This window comes from Urocitellus parryii, chromosome 10 (genome assembly GCF_045843805.1).
Source record: "Urocitellus parryii isolate mUroPar1 chromosome 10, mUroPar1.hap1, whole genome shotgun sequence".
Taxonomy (NCBI): Eukaryota; Metazoa; Chordata; class Mammalia; order Rodentia; family Sciuridae; genus Urocitellus; species Urocitellus parryii.
In genome coordinates, this window is record NC_135540.1 from 18135263 (window position 1) to 18161708 (window position 26446).

The window sequence follows — 26446 nt, forward strand, 5'->3', positions numbered from 1 at the left end:
GCTGTAGAACTGGAGCTACATACCCTACCATAAACATTTCATAATATAACACATAAGTTATAATCCATAAACAGAAATTATTGGTAAGTTGATTTCATGTAAATTAAAAACTTTGACTCCATGAATGATACTAAAGGGAATAGGAAGACAAGCCACACCTTGTGAGAAAATATTTGCACAGTTTTTATGTGGGTAAGAATTCCAATACAACATTTAAAGATGTCTCAAACTCTATTAAAAAGAAAGAACGAAAGAAAGAAAAAAAGAAAGAAAGAAAGAAAAGAAGCAATGCACTAAAAAAATGGGCAAATGATTTGAGTAGACATGTTATCAAAGAAAATATATATGTGTAAGATAAAACGATGGTAAAGAAGCACATGAAAAAACTCTGCCTCATGGATCACCAGGAAAATGCAAATTAATAGTAGGAAGAGCCATCACTACACACTGCTGGAACAGTTCTAAACACATTTTAGAAGACTAACAATAACAATCTATGGTCAAAATGTGAACCTATCATCGTCGCTTTCAGACACTGCAACCAGGAATGCAAATTAGCACAGCCATTTTGGAAGGGTGACTGGTAGTTTCTTACAAAGGCCCACATGTACCTACTATGTGACTCAGAAATTCACCTCCTATATATTTACCTAAGAGAAATACAGCTTTTGATAACTAAGAGCCTGGATGTGGATGTTTGTAGTGTTTTCTTTTTTTAAAAATCAATACAAAATTGAAACAACCCAAAGGCTCTTCAAATGGTGTCATGAGCAAGCCGGGCCATTAACAGACCAAACTCATTTGTGTCTTTCCACAGTGTCAGAATTTACTGAACAAGAATAAGTTCATAGGCTACACCACTTTCATTAGTGGCATTTCACTGAATACTTGTGTGTCACCTAGAAGTCATCAGCTGGGGAAGCACAGGTTCTTTTATCCCAAACTTAATTTCTAATATCTATAACACTCAAGTCACAAGTCACACTTTACAAAACATAGAGAAGAGCTATGGTTAAGCAGTCACAGGGGTTCAGCAGGCACCTAGAAGACATGAATGCACAGAGTCACTGCAGGTCATCAGATAAGATTAAGAACCCGGCATTAAGAACCTGTTTAGGGCCCCGGGATGCCAAAGCCCAGGGACTTACTCTAGACCAAGGCCCTGGCGAGAGCAGGTTCACAGTATCAGTTGGAGTGTCAGTTTGAGATGTCGGCTTGGAGTAGGCCATGTCACAGGCAGGAGAAATCACACCCTCTGCTAAAGCTCAAGAAGAGACTCAGGGGTTTGTCCATGTGGCAATCTTCCTGGGCAAGGCTTGCAACGAATGACCAGAAGATAGGTCAGAGTGCTGCGGTGTCCAGTCTTGGGATCCTCCTACTTTCTTGGACCTCAAGTGAGAGCACTGCTTCATTTGGTGATCTGTTGAGTTCAATAAGCTCATGGGCTTATTGAACTGGTTTTTCTGATATAAATTTGAAAAGAACATGTATTCAGGTGCTTCTGATTAATTTGATAAGTTCACAGGTGGTTGTTTTTATTAGTAAGATTAATTTATTTATCAGTTTGTGCCTTATGGTTGAGCCAGGCAGATGGTGGTTGTTTACTTGTACAAACAAGGTGGAAAGTCATTCCACCTCAGCATGTAAACTCAAAATGAAACAGCATACGGCAAACCATTACTTTATAAAATGGAGTGAGCCAGGTTTAGGCACAGCCTGAAAACTGCTACTCTATACACCATGGAGTAACCACAGTCTGCCCACCACAAACGGTACATGTACACACACACACACACACACACACACACACACACACACACAGTAATAAATCTGTAAGATGAAATACTACTTAGCAATAGAAAGGAATAAACACTGTTAACTATAACATCATGGGCAAACTTCAAGCACAATAGGATAGGTGAAAGGAGGTGACCTCAGAAGGCTCTATACTGTATGATTCCGTTTATATGGCATAAATGGAAAAGGCATAATTACCAGGATAAAAACAGATCAGTGGATTCTAAGGGGTTGCAGTTTGCAGAAAAGGCTGACCATAAAGGGACAATGGGAGGAAAATTTCTGGTCCAATGCAAGAGCTCTGAATCTTGATTGTGACAGTGGTTACAGAATTAATTGTATCTTTGTCAAAATTAAAGACCATGACACCAAAAAGTGTTCATTTTACCTTACATAAAATTTCACAGAGTGAATAAAAACCAATGATATTTTAGAAATGGCCAGTAAACATGACAGCATTGTTGATTTAATTCTACTGGTAATATGACCAGGTGACTGGGAAGTATGATGTGAATTCAATGTAGAGAAATGTAGGAACATGAAAAGAGGAAATGGAAATCCATTGAATAAGGGAGTCAAGAAGGATAATGTGCAAAAGAAATGGTGGTGCATCTGTGAAGAAGTGGAGAGTCCCTAACACCAAGATTTAACTGATCACTCCAGTTTGATCTCTCGATGCATTAGTAAGGAAGGGGCACCCAAGGGGTTGGGACAGCGAGTAGGAAAGCACTCGAGTGGGCTGCTGTGGAGGGTAGTTCTCAACATCATATGTGCATCCAATAATCAGAGAGGGATTCAGAGGTGAAGGCATGGCACAGGGAGAGAGATGCAGGCCAATGTCCTGGCCGCCGGGGCTCCTAGGCCACTGGACTATACAGCCTGGTTCCTGACTCTGAGGACCCATCCAGAAAGCCATCTTGACTCAGGCAATTGTGACTGCAGCCCAGAGCTTCTGCATGCTGGTGCTCGTGCCCTGAAGGGTACGATGCTACCACTAATGCAGACTTCAGTGTGAAAGCAAGCCACTGACTGAGCTGGAGGTCCTCTCCTTTGCTCATAAAGGGAAGCAGGATGGAGCAGAGAATGAAAGGTAAGAGCTGTTCACACATTATTTACCTTGGTTTTCCCTGGCTTCCTCAGACTCCGTTTTCACCAACAGGGAACAAGGACAGGGCCTGCAAACAAATAAACCAGAACAAAGGAAAGGCAGCAAGATAGTCTCCTAGGAGATGCGCAGGACAGCTTCACAGAAGACATGATATCAGATAGGAACTTAAGATATTTGTATATAAACATTGAGGACAAATAAAAGAAAGGGAGAAGAGAGAAAAATGAGCTGTCAAAAAAAAAAGGAAAGAATAATGAGAAAAGCAATAGGGAAGAAAAGAAAAATGCAAAAGAAGAATACCACGCATGCAAGCAAAGACCTAAAGCTCAGCCTGTGGAATGTACACAAATACTGGGAAAGGGGCAAATCTGATGGGAGCAGAGAGCATGGAGCAGCAGCAAGAAGTGGATGAAGGACACAATCCACAGGAAGGCAAATGCTCGTGCTCTGATGTGAGATGTAGTGTCCATAAACTGGAGATGTGGCAATCTGGGTTCTGTGTTCCCTGGCCCCATTAGTGCATGGCTTCATTCAACCTGTCAGAAGGTAATTGATCATCTATCCTACCTGGTACCATGAATAGGGCTGCACTTAATTCAAAAATAGGTAATATTGCCTCTAAGTAGAGTTTACAATCTGAATGGCAGAATCCAGAACATCTACAAGAAAGAGTTTGAATAAAAGGATGAATCAGACTGCCTTTGAGTCTTTGCCTCCAGTGTATAGGATCAATAAGCACTTTCCCAATATTTTTATTTGAAATATTCTGTGCTACATATTATATAATACATATTCTCAAACTTAATATTCTTTTATTTTACTTTCCTCTCTAGAACTTAATATTAAATGCCTACACTGCTCTTATATACCAGTCAGTGTGTAAAACCAAGAGAGGAACAAGATAGAAATGTTGAAAACACAGTTTTAGAGATGGGTATGTTAGGAGTTTGAAAATAGTTGCAAAAATCTGTCCAAGATCACACAGAGAATCAATTAGAGAGCTGGGCATTGAACCCAAGCTTCAAAATATTAAAAACATTGTTTTTACAGTGAGAAAAATATAATATTTGAAATTAATGTATAGACATTGAAAGATTCTTCATTTGGTTGAAAAATTCCTCTTGAAAGAGGAAACAGTCAAGTTTCAGTGTGGAGCCAATACCATGTTCCCCAAAGGCCAACTCAATTTCAGAGAGGTGATTATTCAATTTGGTTGGAATATTACATTTGTGTTTTTCTCCCTACTTTTATGTTTCCATGTTGATCCTTATTCTTTCCTTTTTGTAAAAGTCATTTCAATTAAGATTTCTAATTAGATTCCAAATTTGAGACATATCGCTGGTAGAGAGGCAAAAAGCAAGAGTAGTAATTAAAAGACATCTGTCTCTTGTCTTCCTGAGAATAAAACAAGGCTTTGGATTTCAAAGTTTTCAAATCCTGGGGAATTTTTCATGATCTTCTTCTTTTGAAATAATAGTTAACTTAATAGAAAGATATTGGATTGGTCTAAGAAAGTGGATGCCCCTTCTAATATGTACACTGAAATCCTCTCTTCTGGAATAAGCATAAGTCAGTTTAATACTCTAGGTTCTCAGGACTTTCCTTGCTGAAAGTACCAAAATCTCCATATTTCATACAGTAACAACCCATTCTTTAAAGTACTTAAGTAGGCAATACCCCCAGGTCATTTGCCTGACTTTAAGACTTCTTTTAAGAGCCCAACTTATGAGAATTTTATAAATCAAGAAGAAAAAGCATTTTTGATGGACAGAAATATGAGCCAGATTAGCTGAAAGGCAAACACAGTTTTTTTGCGATTTTACTCTGTGTCTGACTTAAGAAAACCAATATGAGTAAGCTGATATTAAAATTTATTTATTGAGTTCTTACTACAGACCTTTATATTGGGACCTAAGGATATATTTTCACATGCAAAATATAATTAGGGCTTGAAGCAATTAAGTATATAACTCAGGTCAAGAAAAATCCCCCTGCTAGAAGAAGCTAAACCACCAAGGCAAACAGATTTTTCTTTCCCTGACTTGAATTATCTTGATTCTAGGAAATTATCTAATACAGTTTAATGTGCACAGACATGAAATAGGCCACATTACCTAACAGCAGACCAGTCTCAGGAGCAAAAGGAACCTTTTAAAAATGCATATTATCAAGAGAGAATCTTTCAAAATAATTTCTAGTATAATTCTGAAAATAGTTTTGGGAAGTACCATGTGAAATAAAGGTGTACACACACACACACACACACACACACACACACACACACACACACATCACACCATTTTTCTTGTTTTTCTTTTTACTGTACAACTTTGCCAGGAGATGCAGTAGGGTAGTGCCTAGTGGGGTGAAAAGTTTGAAATCATCTCTATTCAGGAGATCAAAAAAGAAGACAAGTGACATCACACAAAATTGCCCAGGGCAAGAAGTGGCCAAGCAGGGTGGGCCTGGGACATCTTACTTGAACATGAAGGCTTTGTGGGACTGGGTTACTTCCTATACTCAACCCAGCTTCTATTTTTGTGATTGAGCTATAGCCACCACACTACCCTGCTTTCAATTTTTTCTTATTTCCTATTTTTAATTATTTTTTTTATTCATTGTTGTCCCATTTGCCTTACCCTCACAATTTAGACCTTAGTTTAAAAGGTCATCTTCTAAAGAGGTACACTGTTTACACAACCCCCCCAGACTCTTCCCTTCTTTCCCCATATATTCTCCCATAGAATTCTGACTTTTTCTCTGCACTTCTTTAATAGCATTTATCACAGCTTTCAATCATATGTAGTTATTTGATCACTTAACGTCTCCTTCACTGAGTTTAGGCACCATGAAGGCTAGACTGGACTGTGACTGTTTTGCCCAAATATGTGAAATCACTTCATAGATGAGTTTCCCATGTAACAGACCTTTAATAGATGCACACTTAAAAAAGGGGGGGGGGTGAATGTTCTCTGATTTGTGGATGCTAACCCAAAACAAGGGAGGTTGTGGAGGGGAATATAGAACTCCATTGGATTGGAGAAAGGGAAATGAACAGGAGTGGCGGGGGGAGAGAGAAGAGGGGTGGGGGGGAGAGAGAAGGGGAATAGGAAAGACAGTGAAATTAATTGGACATAACTTTCCTAGCCTTGTATTTCAATACATGATGTGGGTAACTCCACATCATGTACAACCACAAGAGTAGGATCCTAAATAGAATGCTAGTTCTCCAATAGAACTCTATATGTACAGTTTGCCAAAATACATTCTACTATCCTGTATAGTTAAAAAGAACAAAAAAATATTAAATAATAATAATAAATTAAACACAGTGTTAATATTAAGGGGTCATGGTCAAGTAAATATGTTTGTTGAAATTAATTTCCCTGAGTAATTTTACTGTAAGTAAAATAAAACAAAATAAAATGCTAAAATAATGTAATAATAATAATTTGATTCCTTCACATTTCTGTCTAGGCCTAGTTCAACCACAACCTTCAAAATTGGTGTGATGTCGATGTAGAAACCAATTTCTCTTTAGGATATGGTTAACTGCCTATAACACACAGTCCCACATATTCTAAGACACCAAGCTGGCATTACTGTAAAATATTTTGTTAATAATAGAGTAATAAGCTTGAATTAAGCATCAATTTAAATGAGTCTTATGTATCAATTGTTGAGAGTGACTTCTGTACCTTATGTATGTTGTATTCCTCAACAACTCTCCTCTTTGACTACGGTTTTGCTGGGTTCAGGGCTCTGCAAAGGACAAGAGAACAAAATTTTACGATTTGGCATTTTACAGGAAACTTCTCTTACTAAAGCACCCATAGATATCACATTTAATACGCTTATGCTGCCAGTTTCATTACAAACTTGGGGGCTTTTCATCATCACAAGATCCATAGAACCCAACTGTTTATTTCCAGTTAATCTGCCTCATTCAGTTCACAGAGATCCACTAGAAGGAATTATAGCTGCCCCTTACATGTTGCTCACAAATGCCAAGCTCTGTTCTGTTGCCAAATGCTTTTCTAAGTTACGGGATTAACTTGTTTATCCTCATAACCCCTGGGCAAGAAAGGGTTAATGCAGCCAGGTCTGCATTGCTCAAACCCTGCACATTCCATAGAAAGGCAAGTCTCCAAGAAGGGCCTCTGCTGGTTCCTGGGAGATAACTCTGAGCTCTCCGAATAGTCTGAGTGGTTAAGAATGTTTTTGTATGTATGAGGCCTGGGGCTATGCTGTTTCAATCCAACCAGCTAAGTTTACTCTAAAATGTGATTTATAGTGAACACCTGGTTTTGCTTGAAGGCAAGGGTTGCTGGAGTCTGTATAGTTGAGGTCAGTTGCCCAATGCTGCACATTTATGTGACTAATTCCCAATAGAAGTCTAAAAACCAAAGTTCTAAAAGTTTCCCTGCCTTATTAACATGTTATACTTTTTTTTTTTGTGTGTGTGTGTGTGTGTGTGTGTGTGTGTGCTAGGAGCTTTAAGCATGGGACTCCACTGACAGGGATACCTGGAAATTGGTTCTTGGATTTTCTTCATGAGCCTGTTCCCTTTGTTGATTTTAGTCTGTATCCTTTTACTATTATAAAACATAACTATGGTTATACAGTTTTTCTGTGTATTCTAGCAAACCATTAAACTGAGGGTGGGCTTGGAATCTCCAACACAACCATTTGCAGGTAAAGAATTTGGCCAAGAAATATGAAATAGCTCAGTCAGAATCTCACAGTTGGTTTAAATGTCAGTATGTGAATTTGAATCCAATATCTGGGCCCAGAGTTTGGGCATTTTATCACTCTGCCATGTTGTTTATCAAGACATTTTTTTACTATATGGCATGCAAAAAAGAGTATTAAAAATAATACATGGGGCTTTTTTCCTACGTCTATTGTCAGAAATTATAATTTCCAAATTATAATTTTATTATCAATTACAAAAATTTCATTTTATGTGTCAAAAGAGAATAATAACTTACTGAATAAAGCACTATAGTACTTTATTTTATAAAATACTACTGTACTTTATTCAAAACACATTTTCCTCCAATCACATATAAAAATAAATATTGCATCAGATTTTTCTCCTTTATCTTATCACATCATTCTCTCAATTCTACAATTGTCTCTCAGTATCTCTGAGAGAACAGTTCCAGGATCTCATACAGACATTGAAATCTGCAAAAGTTCAAATTCCTTATACAAAGAGGCCTAGTATTTTCATATAACATAGGTATATCTCTTCCCTATCCTTTAAATTATCTCTAGATTATTTGTAATACACCTAATATAATATAAATGCTGTGTAAATAGCCACCATAATATAGTGTTCAAGCAATAGTGACAAGAAAAAATGTTTGTGCGTGTTCATCATAGACACAATTTTTAAAAATATTTTTGATTTGCAGTTCATTGAAGGATGTGGAGCCCACAGATATGATGGTTAACTGTATATGGTTTTTAATTTAGAAAGAGGAAACTACAACAAGTGAGCTATAAATCACATCAGATCTAATTTCATTTGGGGAAAATACAATACTTCATCTAAATTTGTCCTACCATTTCTCATGTGTTGAGTCTGGTATAACCAAGTTACTTTTAAGATAAATATTAGAAAATAAAAGTTTTATTAATAGTAAAACCATAAAACTAGTCACACAATTGAAACTAAAGAAAATGTAGACCATCAATTGATTACAAAACATGAAATACACCAGTTACTTAGAAAAGTCTTAAGTTTGCTATATTGAGCTTTTATTCAGACAGACTTTGCAAAAGACACTTGCGTCTAATTAGTCCTGGTCATGAGGTATATGAAGGAATAGAAATATTATTCTATAATTAATACAAGCCATAATTTACCCCTTATATTTTAAAAATCCAATCAAAGCTTAACATTTTAACCTGTTGTATGTAGAGCACATGGCAATTTGCTATCCTTATCACCACAAGAGACTATATGTCCCTCTTGCTGCTTTGAGGTGTCAGACATCTGCAAAGGTGATGAGATGGCCTTACAGATACAATGTCCAGAGGTCAACAGACTGGTCCACAGTGTCCAAACAAGCCACTGAATAACTCTTAAAAATGTAAGTTAAGCATACAGAGGAAGGGCAACCCCTCATACGATGATGATGAGTAAATATATTGAATATAAAAAGAATAATTGTGCAAATCCAAAGAACAAATGTTTATGATGCAGAAAGATCAATGGTGTTATACGGAACTGTCTTTCACACTCGTTTTGTCCCCATTGTGGTGTTTGTCACTTGTCAGCTCCCATTATATAGCAAAAGCCAATATTTACTCAGACCTACTGAAGTGCCTGGTCACCTTCAGACAAACATCCCACAGAGTTAATGCAAACACAAAGCCTCATTTAACACTCATCATTACCTTCACAATAAATGACCAAAGAGGATACTGCATTAATCAGGACATAAAAGTTTTTCAAAAAATCGATTTTAAATAGAATTCTACTTTAAATGATATAAATTTAAATGGATGTCGGATTGAATCGAGCATTACTGTTTAGGATTAGAATGTCACAAACAAAAAGGAAATTGAAGTGGCCACATTGGGTTTCCACCTCATGTGATGCACTTGGTGCATTCTGTGGTCCTTGGGCTCATTCCCTCTGTGGTCCTGAAAGACACAGGTCTCTCCTGCTTCAGAGAGTGTGTAAAGAGGATGCCACTAACATCAAGGCTGACTCTCTATCTTTTCACATTACCCCATGGAAGAAACCTAGGCTTTAGATGTCTTACGTTGAACCAAAATAAGCTGCGTGCCTCCAAGACAAAGGTCCCCCCTCAGTAAGAGTTTTGGGATATTATGCCAAAGCCTGGAGCTGAGAAGCTTGGAGTTCAGAAGAGGTCGGAGGGGGAACATACCACGTAAGTCAGGGAATTATGCAACATGGAGGTAGTCACGGGTTCTGAAAAACCTCCACGTTTGTACCTAAAAGTTCCCCCATTTAAATGCCCGCTGGGATTATTTGCATGAAGTTACTAGAAGCTAATATAATCAACGGTCTCTAACACAGGTGCAAAAGTTCCATGCAATCTCCAAAAGCAAATTTTTAGAATCATATTTTTGTTACCCAATTCCCATCCCTAATTGTAAAGACAAAATAGAATTTAGCTGAAGTGACATTATGCTCAACCATTATGCGTGGTCTTTAGTTCAACTATGAAATTTCTCTACTAGAATTAATGAAATGATTCAAGCAAAGTCCCAGAATGTAAGGTAAATATGCAACAGTAACTTTTTTGTATAATTGCAACAAATAGAAAGTAAGTTTTTCAAAATAAATAAATACAAATCCCAGCAGAAGCAATAGTAATCTGAATCACTACAGCAGTAACAAGAAAATCAATAAAAGGATTATGAATGACTCTGTAAAGAAATTATTGAAAGCTGTAAAGGGAAATAAGGAGCTATAACATGTATGTGAGTGGGAAGGTATTTACAATACAAAATATCGATTCTTCCAAAACTTAATTTATATTTTAACATAATTCAAACAAATATTCTAATGGGACCAATTTTAGAGACTGTTGAAATTTTCTGAAGTTCATTTGAAGAATAAGTCCTGGTTCCAAAAGAATATACTGAAAGTGAATATTAATAAGAGGTTTGACTCTAATGATAAAATGTATTATTGTGACACAACATTCACCTCAATGCAGAAATGATTCTGGAATGGATGTAATTAGTGAGAAAATATGGGTTTGCCAGAAAAATCCCATTTTATGCATTCATCATTCAACAGATATATAATGCCTGTCACATGCCAAGCACTGTGCTAGTTATCAAAGGGACAGCACAATTCTGTCCCCTCCCATTAAATTTGGAGGGAGAAAATTAATAGCCATTTTTCATTACAGTAGAAATTGATATAAACAGGCATAGGACTCTGTGGACACAGAGAAAGGGAACCCAAATTCATTGCAGAATAAAATCAGAACCACAAATGAATGCAAAAAGCAATGGTTTAATAATTATTGAGATAATTGTCTAGCTTTGGGGAATAAAATATGTTTCATTAGCTATAATAGGAATTCCAAATGTATAATGGGGATAAATAAAAATAAAATACAACACCAAAAATATAGATAAAGTTGAAAGAAGTCAATTATAGTTCTGAAACTTATGCTAGAAGAAATTACAAAGAAAATGCCTGGTAGTTTAGATTATACCAAAAAATTTCCCTAGATTAAAAATTAATAAAAGTAGATATGATATTATTTGCAACAAATACAATACACCAAACCTATTTGGTACAAATACTAAATACCAAGTGAGAAATAGTCAAACAACACTTCCCAAAGAAGAAATAACTCATTAATAAGTATATGAAAAAATGGTTGACCTCATTGGTACTCAAGGAAATAATCATTAAAACAGTGATTGAAAATATTTCATCTAACACATTGGCAAAGAAGAAAAATCACTTATACTTGATGCTACTTGAGCTTGTTTTGAATGCCACTTTCCTTTATCCTAAGAGTATTTTCCAGGAACTTTCAAAGTGTTCTGAACCCATCTCAGAATATGTAGGGCACATGCTCACTAATGTAGTAAAACAAGTTGAGATGTTCACTTTAGGCCCATCATAATTTAACATCCACAAAACCATAATAGTTTTAGGTAAATGTCAAATATTCAGCCTGGTCTTAACAAGTATCCCCCACAGCATGAGGAAGGCATGAGGCGAGTATCTTGAAATCTGAATAGATATTATTAAGATTAATAAATTAAATTAAACCAAAGTGTGGCATTGGTTTCTTAGAAAATACATTTACATTCCCTTTGATTTTGTATTCTAACTCTAGATCTGTATTCTAGAGAAGAAATATAAATATGGGGGGAAAGTATATGCAAAGAATTTCTATAATATGATTTATATAGGAAAAAATAGAACCAACCTAAATATTTAACAATATAGAAATCTTTGAATAAATTTTGTCACATTAAGTGGGTGGAATATTCTGTCACCATTATAAACATATCCAGAAAGAGTTTAAAATCCACAATTCAAAAGCTTTTTATCAAAAAAACTAAATGTAAAAGGCAGTATTTTAAAGCTGTACACCTCATTTGTGACTATGATGTAGTGTAGCAGGTAAGATTCACAATAAAAATCCTATCTTCACTACTCCTTAACTTGATCTTTGTGGACAAGTGACTGAGCCTCTTTAAGCCTATCTCTTCATTAACAGAATGGGGAAATAGGACCAATAATGCCTATCCCCACATGCTGTTATTTTAAATTAATGATTAAATTATAAGATTCAAACAGAATAGCACATTGTAAGTAGTCAGACATTGCACTTTTTATGTGAGTTATTACACAAAAGCCACACCTACATATGCCATAAAGTTTAGAGGGTAATGCTTCAATGTGCTGGGGGTTTTGTGTGGTGGCTTGCCTGTCTGGAATCTCAGGAACACCATTCCTATGTCTGGGAAATGTCACCCATCACCAAGAAAGACCCCAGGAATCCACTTTTCAGTCTTTCTTATTGAGAGTGTGTAAGCATTCAGCCAAGTCTCCCATGATGTCACCGCACAAAGCATCAGCTCAGAAACATATGCTTCACGGAAGCCATCTGGCAATCTGTTCTGAAAGTTGATAGCTCTGCCAGCTCTCAGAAGCAGTGGGGGCAGAGGTTCTACCCCCTGCTCAGTGCCAGCCAACAGTGTGGGAGGGGTCCCAGTGCCAGCAGCAGCAATAGGAATTTTTCCTGGTGCTCATGTGGATTTGATTGGGGATATAGTTCCTGAGGCGGCCTCCAAGCCTCAGCCTCTGTGTTCTTTATTTTAGGGGACCCTAGACACTTTTTACATTCATGAAATCCTTTTTCCATGAGCACACACACAAACTCTCATACATAGCTATATAGCATATTTTGTTCATTGGTAAAAGATATATTTATATCACACAATAATCTTTAATCTAAAAACTCATTTTTTATTCAAAATTTAAGAAAAATTAAAAGTTTGTCACGGGCTGCTAAAAAAATTGGGGGCCTGACAATTGGGTAAAATTACTCTCCTGAATGCCCCAAAATAAATCCATTTCCTCTTTATCTCCATTTTGAAGCTAAGAAGCCTAATTTTACAGATTGCAAAACAACAGTGAGTTTTTTTTTACTTTATACTTTTCAAATTCTTTGAAAAAAATTATGTTTATTTAATAAAGTGAAAATAATACATTTATGAAGGAAAAGAAGAAAGTCTAACCAATTGATGTATAATCAGTAGTTTAGAGCACCAAGGGAAAACCCAACATATTTCTGAACCTCAATCTAAACAAGTACTGCAAAGATCACTGTGGAAAAAAAATGTCAAGTGTCCAATCACTCATTTCCATTAAAATGATCTTTACCCTGCCGTACCTGGACCGAACTTTCACCTCTTGTGATAAGGAACTCAAGAAATCACTACCTCAGGAAGCAAAAATCAGACATTCTATGGCATATACTAGCAGCTGAGTATTAAATGTCTTCTTTGATGTTGAGCCAAAGCATATTCCTGAAACATTTGTTTTTCCCTGAGTATATTTCTGACATTTGAATATTCTTTATGCCTCAAGTTTAGGTACCAAATATCAGTCCTCAGAACCACCATCTAGTTCCCCAACTCAAAAACATGTGTTCCTTCCAGTACGTGGTCCACCACTTCCCTAGGTAACCTGTCACTCCAAAGCAGACTGGGAGTTGCCAAATCAGAGGCACCAACTCTTCTCTCTCTTCAGATCAGATCTTTTCTTTGACTCCCATAATAATACAACAAAGAGGAAAAAAAGAGAAAGAAAGAAAGAAAGAAAGAAAGAAAGAAAGAAAGAAAGAAAGAAAGAAAGAAAGAAATTTGGAGCCCAATTCAAAATTTAGACATTTAAAGTGAAAGGTAATAATATTTCATGGGCAGCTGGCCACCTGCATCACAGTCTACTGTAGTTTAAGATTTTTTGAGGCTTAACTGACCCAAGGCAGGTAACACACATTAGTCTACAGTAATGCTACATATCTAAATAATAAAACAAGCAAAGGGAAATGCAATAAATAAGAATTTTGGTAAAATGGTACCTGAAAATAGCTGAAAACAAGAGGATAATCAGAAGAATGTGATGATTATAAGCAGCAACCACCACAGGGAAAATAGGCAATAGGGATCCAGAAGGAAAAGGTTCCTAAGAAGAAGTATTAGAAATATCTTTGGATCCTCCTGTCTCAGTCTCCCAAATCTCTGGGATTACAAGAATGTGCCACTGCACCCAGCTAAAAAAGACTTTGTCTTCACTTCTGTACATTTTGAATTTTGTAACAAACAACGCTACATGTGGAAGAATGTGTCAGTCAATAGCAACAGCAACAGGTAGGTGCTATGTTTCATAACACTGCCATGAGGTCCTACCTCTGTGGTCTGTGCTGTGCAACCACATGATCCCTAGTACTGAGCTCTATGGTAAAATCCCATTAATTAGGTTATGACTGTTAAGAAATTTTATGATGAAAAGAGCAATGTAAAGAACTATTTTTAATTATCCTGGAAGTTGCCTTAAATTTATTTCATCAAATACATCTTGAATAACTTTCACGTGCTAGGTATTAGGCTAGATGTAGCTCTGGACAAGGCAGACACTTTGCTCACGGAGCTGATAGCAGGACGAAGAAATAATTTATGTGTGTGGTGGGTATTATGAAATAGACATTCAAGATGCTTTAAGGACATGGAACAAGGGGCACTTTCTTTGCTGTGGGGATTATGAAAGGACTTTCTGATTTATGAGGGATGAGTACCTATTATCTGGTAGGAACTAGAGAAGAGGGTAGGAGAACAGTATGTGCTGTTAGACCAGTGTCTAGACCTGTTCTGCCACATAAGGTAACCACTAGATACAAACAGGTACCAAATTCTTGAAATGGGGCTAGTCTGGATTGAGGTAGTCCTTAAATGTAAAACACACACAGGGCTTAGTATGGAAATAAAAATGTGAACGATCACATAATGTCTTATGTTGATCATATATTTAAAATGGTGCTAGAGTTTAGATCTGGAATGTCCCCCAAAGGCCCAAGAGTTAGGAGTTTGTTGGCCAACCCCTGGTGTTCTTCAAAGGTGCTCCAACCTTTAGGAGGTGGGACCTAGTGGAGGAAGTCAAGTCAGGGGTGCTGTGCTCACTCTCCTAGGAGTCATTGGGAGCCTGTCTTCTTCCTGTCTCTCTTTGTTTATATTCTCCCTGATTCCTCACTCCCTCTCTGTTTCCCAGCTACTGTGAGGTAAGCACTTTGACTCTACCATGCCCTTCTATCATGAAGCTCTCTGGCTGAAAGCAATGGAGTTGGCCAACCATGGACTGAACCTCTGAAACTGTGAGCCCCAAATAAACTTTTCCTCCTCTAAAACAAAAACAAAAACAAAAACAAAAATAAATATCTTTGGAGCAAAAGTCATATTAAAATTTCTAAGGGTGTTGTTTCTTTAGTCACGTAACAAAACATAAAAAATATTCCTCAGAATTATACTCAGGTCATTTTCTAATCTGCCCCTTTCTAGTCTCTTCTCCTTTCTGGGTTCACCACACGGAGTTTGTCTGGTTCTGCAGCTCTGAGAATTTCCTCTGCCTGGACTCACCTTCCACCATTTATGATACCTGCTAGACCTTTACCAACCCGACAAAAGTCCTTCACCCAGCCCAGAAGAATGTTCCCGTTCTTTCCCTTGGGAATTCTCCTATTGTTTGTGATATGCAGGTTCCTTGTGTGGCTGCTTATTGGTAGAATGTTATGGAAATTTACTTTTTTTTTTCTTTTTGGTTCTTCCCCCGATCATATCTCTTTGTATACAGAAGGAATTAAAATATTTAGTGAATGGTTGAAAAGTTAGAAACAGATTTATATGTTAAACTAGTGTTTTCTAAACATATTGCATAGCAGAATTACTTTGGGAATACAGATTCTCATTCAGTACAATGGGATGCATATGTTTCATTTCTCAAAAGCTCCCAGATGATTTGATTTCATCAACTTTGAGGGGGGAAAAAAAACATAGATAAGTAATTCTGCTGAATCTCAGTTGAAACTGTTAAGTCCTACTTCAGACAAAAATACTATGAAGTCAGTGGTTTTAATCATCCAAACATAAACTGATAGGGATATGATTTAGCACCAAAAAGTTTAAATAGGATGTTTAAATATTTCCTAGAACAAGCGGTTGAAACTTCCCAAGAAAGGAGAATCTCTTCCATTTTCTGTAGTTTGGTTCCTGGAAAGTGCTGGAAGGGAGGACCGTGGGTGAGCTACAAAGTAATCATCGTCCAATAGCATTTCCTGTTACACTTGTGAGGGTGAGGAAATGGCATCATTAAATATTAACGACAAAAGACATATGGCAGCAGTATGTGGGTGTTAGTGGAGTAATAATTTTAAATTAAAGTAGAAAAAGTTAATAGCTTCTGTGAATCCTGATGATGTTTATGAAATCTTTTACAATAAAACCAGGAAAAAATACACATATCCAGGATCAAAAGTATAGGTATGGCTAATAAAGGAAGACAAAGTTATCACTGGAAGGAAAACGTGTATATTTGTGCTTAAAGTTCCGCTATCTTTATCAATTTTGAGACAATCCTATAGAGTTTTGAGTTTTTGCCTCTTTCAAGTAGCTTCTGACACAGTGGTAAATACTACCAATTAAATGCCATAAGTTGTCACCTGTTAAAAATTGTCCTTCAAAATATACAAAGTCAGACAGAGTATGACAACAGGGAAGCCCTCACAATCGCCTACAGGTTGAACAATATCTGGGAATAAAGGTTTTCCCCAAAAGACAACTTGCAAGATTACCTTTCAAGGAAGACTAAAGCAAATATGAACTTTGTTTTTAATATATCAAAGGAAAAAGGCCGGTTAGAGACTCAGTGAGCCCCACAATGACCAGTCAGGATCTTAAGATCAAACAAAAACAGACTAACAGGGGAAGGGTTTAAGGGATCTCATAAATTATCCCCCAAAATAGCAGGTTAGGAGACAGAATAAAGAATTGTATAAAAGTATTTACCTAATTAAAATAAATAAATTTATTTAAAAAAATCTACCATAGTAGTTTCCTTCTTTAAAGATTTATTAATGTTCAGGTCCTATGCTAAAAAAAATACTAATTCTTTATCATCTTTGTTTTAGTTGTTTCCACATTAGAAAGGCTGGCTGAAGCCCAAATCATCAGTCAAAAACAAAACAAAACAAAAATGTCAGGAACTAAGGAGAGACCAGACCAGAATGGTTTCTCCTCATGATGTGAAGCAAATGAAATACATGTTCATACAAATCCATAATATGAGCAATATGGAAATCACGCCTCAAAAACCCAGATGGCTCTTGAAAGGAATCTCAGAAACTTACATTCTTTTTGAGGACCAAAGACATAACAATTGGTGTCAAAAACTCAGAATGTTGTTGGATTAGTTTCAGAGTGGCTGCAGATGTGGCTGATTCAGTTCAACCATGGTGGAAGTATTTACACCTGGAAAATGGGCAGACACCTCAAATCAGGACTTTTTTGTTTTGTTTTCTAGAGATCCAGTTCACCAGCAACCCACTGCCTGAAGGGACATGTTAGAGACATGTAGAACCATGACTCCAGAGGAAAGAATGATTTTGAGGAGATACTCCAAGAAAATCCAAGGAGGAAGATGATAAAGACGATCCAGGCCTAGATTAGTTGTTGTGCTGAAGACAAAATACCTCTGAGGTAATGTTCTCTGTCAGGAAGTGAAGATAAATAAAATTTGTATAAATATTAGATGCTTTTGGTAGATTCAGTGATGAATGATTTTTTTGTCTCTCACTACAGGAGTCTATATAATAAAAAATTGAGAAGAATATGTTAGAAAATCAATGTTTCTGAACCCAAAGAAAAAAGGTGCTCAGATACAGCAAACAGTATCTGTACTTCATGCAGTAGAGGAGAATAAGAACCAGTTGATGAAGCAGAGGAAATCATGTGTTCCTCTGCGAAGCCTTCTGACAAAGCGTGAAAGAAGGAGCACCAGAGATGGAACCTCTCCTTTAGAGAACCGCGAGACAGAAGGAAACCAGTCCAAACTATCAGGCAGGACACAGGGTCTTCACTGGAGAGACCTCCCCACTGCCACTGAGGAGCCCCCCTGATCCAAGCTTCGGAGGGACCCGTCCAGCGGAGGTAGAAGAGAATCAGAAACCAAGCAGAGGGAAATCCAAAAGTTCAACTTATTTGGGCTTTATCTTTGGATATAATTTCTCCTGTGTTAGGAATATTGTAACATTAAAAATAATCAGTCAACATTGAATTACTGGAGCATTTCTGTCAGATACTGTAATTGAATAACTTCTAAAGAAACATATTGGATGTGGGAGTCTGGAGTAAGGTAAAACAAGGTCCTGAAGTTCATTAATGTGCTATCCTAAAGTAGTTCAATGCTTTCTAAAGTAATGGAATCAAATGGATGGTTCTGTGATGACACAAGTACATTCTAGTCTGTTCTATCCTAGAGACCTCTACTATGTATTGAGCACTGGAATGTGCCTACTCTGACCAAGGGATGGAATTTATATTTTATTTAATTTGATTTTAATTCATTTGAATTTAAGATAGCTGGTGGCTATCTTATTGGACAAAACAGTTCTAGGAGTGAAAATTAAGCTTCCCACTAAATACACAAAGCAGCAGTGCTTCTCAACTTTATAAGCCAAGAGTAGAACTCCTAGGGAATCAACAGTTTTCTCAAATAAGGTCAGTCATAATTCTGATATGCCACTGGCTTGACTGCTAAATCTAATAGTTCAAAGAAACAAAAAGAACATGACTCGGGTGGGGTCTTCCATTCCTCAGGACTCTCATGATAGAATTGCACTAGAGAATACTCTTGCCTTTGTCCTCCTTCCTCTTTGACTCGGGCTTCCTCCTCTATTTGGAATTTGAGGAGACTTCATTTTCTTTTCTTTCTACCTGTGGTAAGCCTGTAAGGGTGGGCTCTGCCCCAAGCAGTCAACCTGCCTGTGTCCAGCTGTGTCTGCCTAAGTAGGTAATTCTAGAAGGAAACATTAGGAAGCTCCATCTGATATAAAATGGGTCATTATCATCCAATCAAAATTTTATCAATAATAAATTGTTTCCACTCCATTTGGTTGATTTTGATGCCTACTTAATTATGGGCATCCAAAATATGAAGGATAAAGAAAAACCTAGAATTTAGGGTTAAGATGGCAGAGTAGAGGAGGTGACTTTCCAAGCTTCTCCATGACGTGAGACCAGGAATGCAGACAAACAGCTTCTTTTTGAGGTGGGTGGAAAAAGAAACCTTACTGGGATTTTATACTGGACTCTCAGAACAGTCCAGAGACTCACAAGTTTGAAAGGAATAAAATAAAAAAGAAAGAAACACTCACAGTGGGTGCTTGGAGGCCACTGATGTGAATCCCCTGCAGGCAAATTGGAGACGGGGACTAAGAAAACCTACATTTTGGGTGACATCATGGCATGTCTTGAAATGGAGAAATGGGTGATCAGGGACATTAGGACATTGTTGAACAGGTCCAGTGGGTGAGCTACTCTAAATTCTGGTGTGGGAAAGACAGTTCATGTCTCCCAGTAGCCCACAGAGATCCAGGACAGCCACCATTGTCTCCTGCTGCTCTAGGGCAGCCGGCAGGTGTGGTTCCAATGTAGGCACTCAGACCTGGTCAGGCAGGAGGGGGAATGAGTGTGCACTTTGGAACTAAGCCCAGGAGGCTAAGCTACAGGAGCCTTAAGTGGCCAATGGGGCAAAGGACTGGCTCCTTCACTGCGTAATCCAGTAATCACATAAAACCCAGGGAAGACTCTAGTGGTATAGACTCCCAGCACGAATAGGAAGCAGCCAGGCCCTGGGGGTGTGCTGATTTAAAAGCTTCAGACTAATCCTCATTCAGTAAAGCACTCGGGGTCCAGCTAGACCCAAACCCTGCCTCTACGAGGTCCACTTCAGGGAACTCCTCTCCCCGAACTCCACAGCGACCCCTTGCTGTAAGTGGAGTAGACAACACCTTCCAATCTGCTCCTGGAGAGAAGGGAAGCTGAGAAAGAGCAACCCGACTAGCTCCATAAAGACAAGAAGGAAGTGAAGCCCCTGACTACTGCTCTTGCACGCAATGCATACCTCAAGAAAAAAACAGAAAGGCAGACAATTGGGAATGGACAACCAACATATAATATTATTGACAATTTTTGTAACCACTGCAATGGAAACAATTCCATAATCTTTTGTGAAGAAATTTTTCTTTTTTTTTTTTCTTAAATTTTTTGTGCTGAATGGTTCATGAACATTTATACGTACACATATTTGTCTCAGTCTTCTCATTTCTAGCATTTCCTGAAGGTAGTTTTATTTTCCTGACTGTCTCTTGAGGACTAGGGTTTTTGGTTGATATACTTTGGTTCTGTTTTATTTATTTGTTTATTTATTTACTTTGTAGTTGTTCTATATTGTTTTTCTCCTATTTCTCTTGATTCTCTTCCTCTCTTTTCTTTCACTAAGAGCCAAATTCTATTGTTCTTTCACTCTTCCTTGAAATCTTTACTACTATTCTCTTTCATCTTCCCTCTCATCTATCACATCCTATATCTCCTCTGCATTCTCCCTCTTTAACTTTTTGAAATAGCAAACCCAGATCGTTTTTGCTGTTGGCAATTGCTTACCATACCATTTCTGTTTATACTGCCAATTAATATTGTAGATGTCAAAAGAGGAACTAAGTACTTAGTTTAATGCTGTATATTGTTTGCATTGGTTATTATTATTATGCGTCTCCCACTAAACTCTGAGGTACTAGAAACCTCAGGGATACTATAAATTTATAGGGTAGCAGCTCTGATGCCTCAGATTCTTACTGACAAATGGGTAGAAAAAAAAGGGGAACAAACCAAAATATCTCATTAACAGAATCCAATGATATTACAGTGGAGGAAATGTTCAAAGAATAAATGTAGACAATTCAAAGTTAAAATGAACTGTGAGGTAAAAAAAAAATGATGAAAGGAGTGAAATCAGAGAGAAAAACTCCAAGAAACAAAAGATCATTTCAGTAATGCAATAGAAATCCTGAAGAAGAATCAAATCAGAAATCCTCAAAATGAAGGAATCAACAAAATAATTAAAAACTCAATGGAAGGCATCACCAGCAAACAAGACCACTTGGCTGATAAGAATTTAAGGCAACAAAGACAAAATATATAATCTTGAAATAAAGTTGACCATGGGAAAAGATGTTAAGAGACCATGAATAGAACTTTCAAGAAATATGGGATAACATGAAAAGGCCAAATTGAAGATTTATTGGGATAAATGAAGGCTCAGAAAAACAAACTAAGGGGCTGCACAATCCTTTCAATGAATTAATATCAGAAAATTTTCCAAACCTTAAGAATGAAGTGGAAAATCAAACATAGGACGATTATAGGATTCTAAATATACAAAATTACAACAGACCTAACCAAGTCACATTATTATGAAAATGCCCCAAATACAGAATAAGAATAGAATTTTAAAGACTGCCAGAGAGAAAAGATTTGTATCATTTAGACGGAAACCATCCTGGATCTCAGCTGATTTCTCAACCCAGACACTAAAAGCTAGAAAGTCTTGAAATAATACATACCAAACTCTGAAAGAAAATGGATGTTGATCAAAAACACTATATCAAGCAAAATTAAGCTTCAAATTTGCTGATGACATGGCACCTTCCAACATAAACAAAAGTTAAAAGAATTCATAACTAGAAAGCCTGCACTATAAACATACCTAGTAGAATATTTCACAAAGAAGAAATAAAAAATAAAATTGAAAACCATCAAAAGGAAGAACTATAATAGAATAATAGTCAGTCAATGGAGCAACTTATTCAAATTAAAATCAGAAATAAATCAAAATGACAGGAAATAAAAATTATTCCTCAATAATAACATTGAATGTAAATGGTCTAAACTCATCAATCAAAAGACACAGACTGGCAAATCAGATTAAAGAACAAGACCCAACAATATACTGGCTCCAGAAGACTCACCTCATAGACAGAGATCCATACACTGAAGGTAAAAGGAGGAGTAAAAAACATATCATTTACATGGATCTCGTAAATAAGCAGGTGTTTCTATCCTCATAACAGATAAAGTTAATCAGAAGTGGCTAAGAAGGTCATTTCATACTGCTAAAGGAAATTATACATCAACAAGACATAACAATTGTAAATATTTATGCCCCAAACCATGAAGCATCTATCTACGTCAAATAAACTTATCTTAATTTCTAGACTCAGATAGGCCACAACACAATGATACTGGGTACCTTTAACATTCCTCTCTCATCACTGGATACATCCTCAAGACAAAAACTAAATAAAGAAGCTATAGAACTAAAAAATACAATTAATAACTTAGATGTAACTGACACATATAGAATAGTTTACCCATCAATGACCAAATATACTTTCTTCTCAGCAGCACATGGATCAATCTCTAAAGTAGATCATATCTTATGCCACAAAGAGACTCTTGGAAAACACAGAAAAAAATAGAGATACCTTGCATTCTATCAGATAATAATGGAATGAAATTAGAAATCAATGATAAAATAAAAACCAGAAGCTACTCTAATATCTGAAATCTTTATAATATGCTATTGAATGACTGAAGGATAACAGAAGAAATCAGAGATGAAGTTTAAAATAGTGACATATCAAAATCTCTGGGACACTATGAAGGTAGTTCTAAGAGGAAAGTTAATTGCATTGAGCTCATTCACTAAAACAACAGAGAGTCACCAAATAAATAACTAACATTACATCTCAAAGCCCTCAAAAATGATCAAACCAACCCCAAAAGCATAGGAGACAGGAAATAATTGAAATCAGAGCTGAAATCAATGAAATTATAACAAAAATTCAAAAAACCCCAATGAAACAAAAAATTGGTTCATTGAAAAAATAAATAAAATTGATCAACCCTTAGTCAACCTAATGAAGAGAGAAAGAAAACTCTAATTACTAAAATCCATGATGAAAAAGGATATATCATGACAGATACTAATGAACTATAGATGATAACTAGAAACTACTTTGAAAATTTATACTCCAATAAAATAGAAAATCTTGAAGACATCGACAAATTTCTAAATGCATATGACCTATACAGATTGAACCATGAAGATATAGAAAACTTAAACATACCAATTTCAAGCAATGAAATTGAAAATGCCATTAAAAGCTTACCAAAAAAGAAAAGCCCAGGACTAGATGGATTCTCAGAAAAGTTCTACCAGACTATCAAAGAAGAAATCACACCAATCCTTCTCAAATTTTCCATGAAATAGAAAAGGATGGAATTCTTCTAATCTCATTCTATGAAGCTAGTATCACCCTGATACAAAAACTAGAAAAAGACACATCAAGAAAAGAAAACTTCAGACCAATATCCCTGATGCACATGGATGCAAAAATTCTTAGAAAAAAATAGAAGTTTTCTTTTCTTGATGTGTCTTTTTCTAGTTTTTGTATCAGGGTGATATTAGCACCATGCACCATGATCAACTGTGGTTCATCCCTGGGATGCAAGGTTGGTTCAACATACAAAAATCAATAAATGTAATTCTCCACATCAATTGACTTAAAGACAAAAATCACATGATTATCTAAATAGATGCAGAAAAAGCATTTGACAATATTCAGCATCTATTCATGCTCAAAACACTATAAAAACTAGGAATAGTAGGAACATACTTCAACATTTTTAAAGCTATATACACTAAAGCTCAAGCCAACATAGAAAAAACTGAAAGCATTACTCTAAAAATTGGAACAAGACAGAGCTGCCCTATTTTACCACTTCTATACAATGTAGTCCTTGAAATTCCAGCCAGAGCCATTAAGCAAAAGAAAGAAATTAAGAAATTTTTTACTATTTTTACAAATAGTTAAAAAAAAGAGCTCAATCTATCCCTATTTGCTGATGACGGGATTCTACATTTAGAATGATCCTACATTTAGAAGACCCCAAAACCTCCACCAGGAAACTTCTAGAACCCATAAATTAATTCAGAAAAGCAGCATGATAAAATTAACACCCATAAATAAATCATGTTCCTAGTCAATCACAAAAAACAAAAGGCTAAATGTTTTCTCTGATAAGTAGATGCTGATCACAATGGAGGTGGTAGTGGTGGGGAGCAAGGGAGGAATGAGGAATTTTGGGCAGTGTAAAGAAGATGGAAGGGAAGAGGGGGGATTGGGGGTAGAAAAGATGGTAGAATGAGATAGACATCATTACCCTAGGTACATGTATGAAGACATAAATGGTGTGACTCTACTTTGTGTACAACTAGAGGAAGGAAAAATTGTGCTCCATTTGTGTACTATGAACTGAAATGCATTCTGCTATCATATATAACAAATTAGAACAAATAAATTTTTAAAAAAGAGAAATTAGGAAAACTATCCCACTCACAATACCCCCTTGGTCTGCCCCGCTTCCCCCCCAAAAAAAATCCTGGGAATCAATCTAACAAAAGAGGTGAAAGTCCTCCACAATGAAAACTACAAAAAAACTAAAGAAAAAAATTGAAGACTTAGAAGATGGAAAGATCTCCCATGTTTTTGAGGCAGAATTAATATCAAAATGGCCATACTTCCAAAAGCACTATACATATTTAATGCAGTACCTATCAAACTTCCAGTGATGTTATTCATAGAGATAGAAAAAAAACAACCATGAAATTCATTTGGAAAAGAGGCCCAGAATAGCCAAAGCAATACTTAGGAGAAAAGTGAAGCTGGAAGAATCATAATACCAGCCTTAAATTATACTACAGAGCTACAGAAACAGAAACAGCATGGTATCAGCACCAAAACAGTCATGAAGATCAGTGGAACAGGATAGAAGACACAGAGACACAAATAGAGTCACATCATCCTAGGCAAAGGAACCACAAATATTCAATGGAGAAAAGATAGCCTCTTCAACAAATGGTGCTGGGAAAACTGAAAATCCATACATATTAGAATGAAATTTAACCCCTTGCATAACAATTAAATCAAAGTGGATCAAAGACCTAGGTATTACACCAGAAACCCTGAACACACTAGAAGAAATTGTAGGCCCAACACTCCAACATGTTTGTCTGATTAGGAATAGACTTCCTCAATAAGACTCCTAATGTTAAAGAGGTAAAATCAAGAATCAATAAATGAGATGTTATCAAACTAAAAAGCTTCTTCAGAGCACAGGAAACAATAAAAAATGTGAAGAGAGAACCTATAGAATGGGAGGAAATCTTTACCACCTGCACCTCAGATGGCATGAATTCTTAGTATTTAGAAAGAACTCAAAAAACTCAATACTATAATTCATTTCCCCCCATGTTTGTTATCCCATTCCCCTCACAACCTCTTATATGTGGGAGGGGGGATAGTAGAGGATAGGAAAGGTAGCAGAATACAACAGTCACTAATATGGCAGTATGTAAAAATGTGGATGTGTAAACGATGTGATTCTGCAATCTGTATTTGGGGTAAAAATGGGAGTTCATAACCCACTTGATTATAATGTATGAAATACGATATGTCAAGAGCTTTGTAATGTTGTAAACAACCAATAAAAAAAAACCTCAATACTAAAACAACAACAACAGCAAACCCAAATAACCCAATCCAAAAATGGGCAAAGGAAAGGAACAGACACTTCATAGAAGAATAAATAAAAATGGTCAAAAAATATATGAAAAAATGTTTAACATCTCTAGCAATTAGAGAAATGCAAATGAAGACTGTACTGAGATTTCATCTCACTCTAGTCAGAATGTCAACAACATCAAGAATACAAGTATCAATAAATATTGGTGAGAACGTGGGGAAAAGGGTACACATATACATTTCTGGTGGGACTGCAAATTGGTGCAACCACTCTAGAAAGCAGTACGGGGATTCCTCAGAAATCTTGGAATGGAACCACCATTTGATCCAGTTATCCCACTCCTTGGTATATAACCAAAGGACTTAAAATCAGCACACTATACTGAAACAGCCACATCTATGTTTATAGGAGCTGAATTCACAATAGCTAAGCTATGGAGCCAACATAGGTGCCCTTCAACAGATGGATTTTAAAAATGTGATATATATACCCAATAGAATATTAATCACCCATAAAAAGAATGAGTTTATGACCTTTACCAATAAATGGATGGATCTGGAGACTATTGTGCCAATCCTCAAAAACAACAGTTGAATGTTCTCTCTGATATGTATATGCTAACCCAGAACCGGGGAAGAGGGAAGGGCAAAAGTAGAAGTTCAGTAGGTTAGACAAAGGGGGGATGAAGGGAAGGGAGGAGGGTCAAGATTAGGAAAGACAGTGGAATGAATCTGTCATTACTTTCCTATGTACCTATATAAATTAGGAATACATGACAGTGAATCTCAACAACACTGGGATCCTAAAGAGAATAAGATGTATACT

The 26446-nt window shown here is 36.5% G+C and overlaps 1 protein-coding gene across 1 annotated transcript in view; it reads right to left on the reverse strand.

Annotated features, from left to right (window-relative positions):
* Positions 1-26446, reverse strand: part of Inpp4b (inositol polyphosphate-4-phosphatase type II B) — a 756225-nt gene that overhangs the window by 370987 nt on the left and 358792 nt on the right. The window contains exon 4 of the mRNA XM_026386173.2: positions 6604-6667. The gene's annotated coding sequence lies outside the window, so the exon portion shown is untranslated. The remainder of the gene's footprint in view (positions 1-6603; positions 6668-26446) is intronic.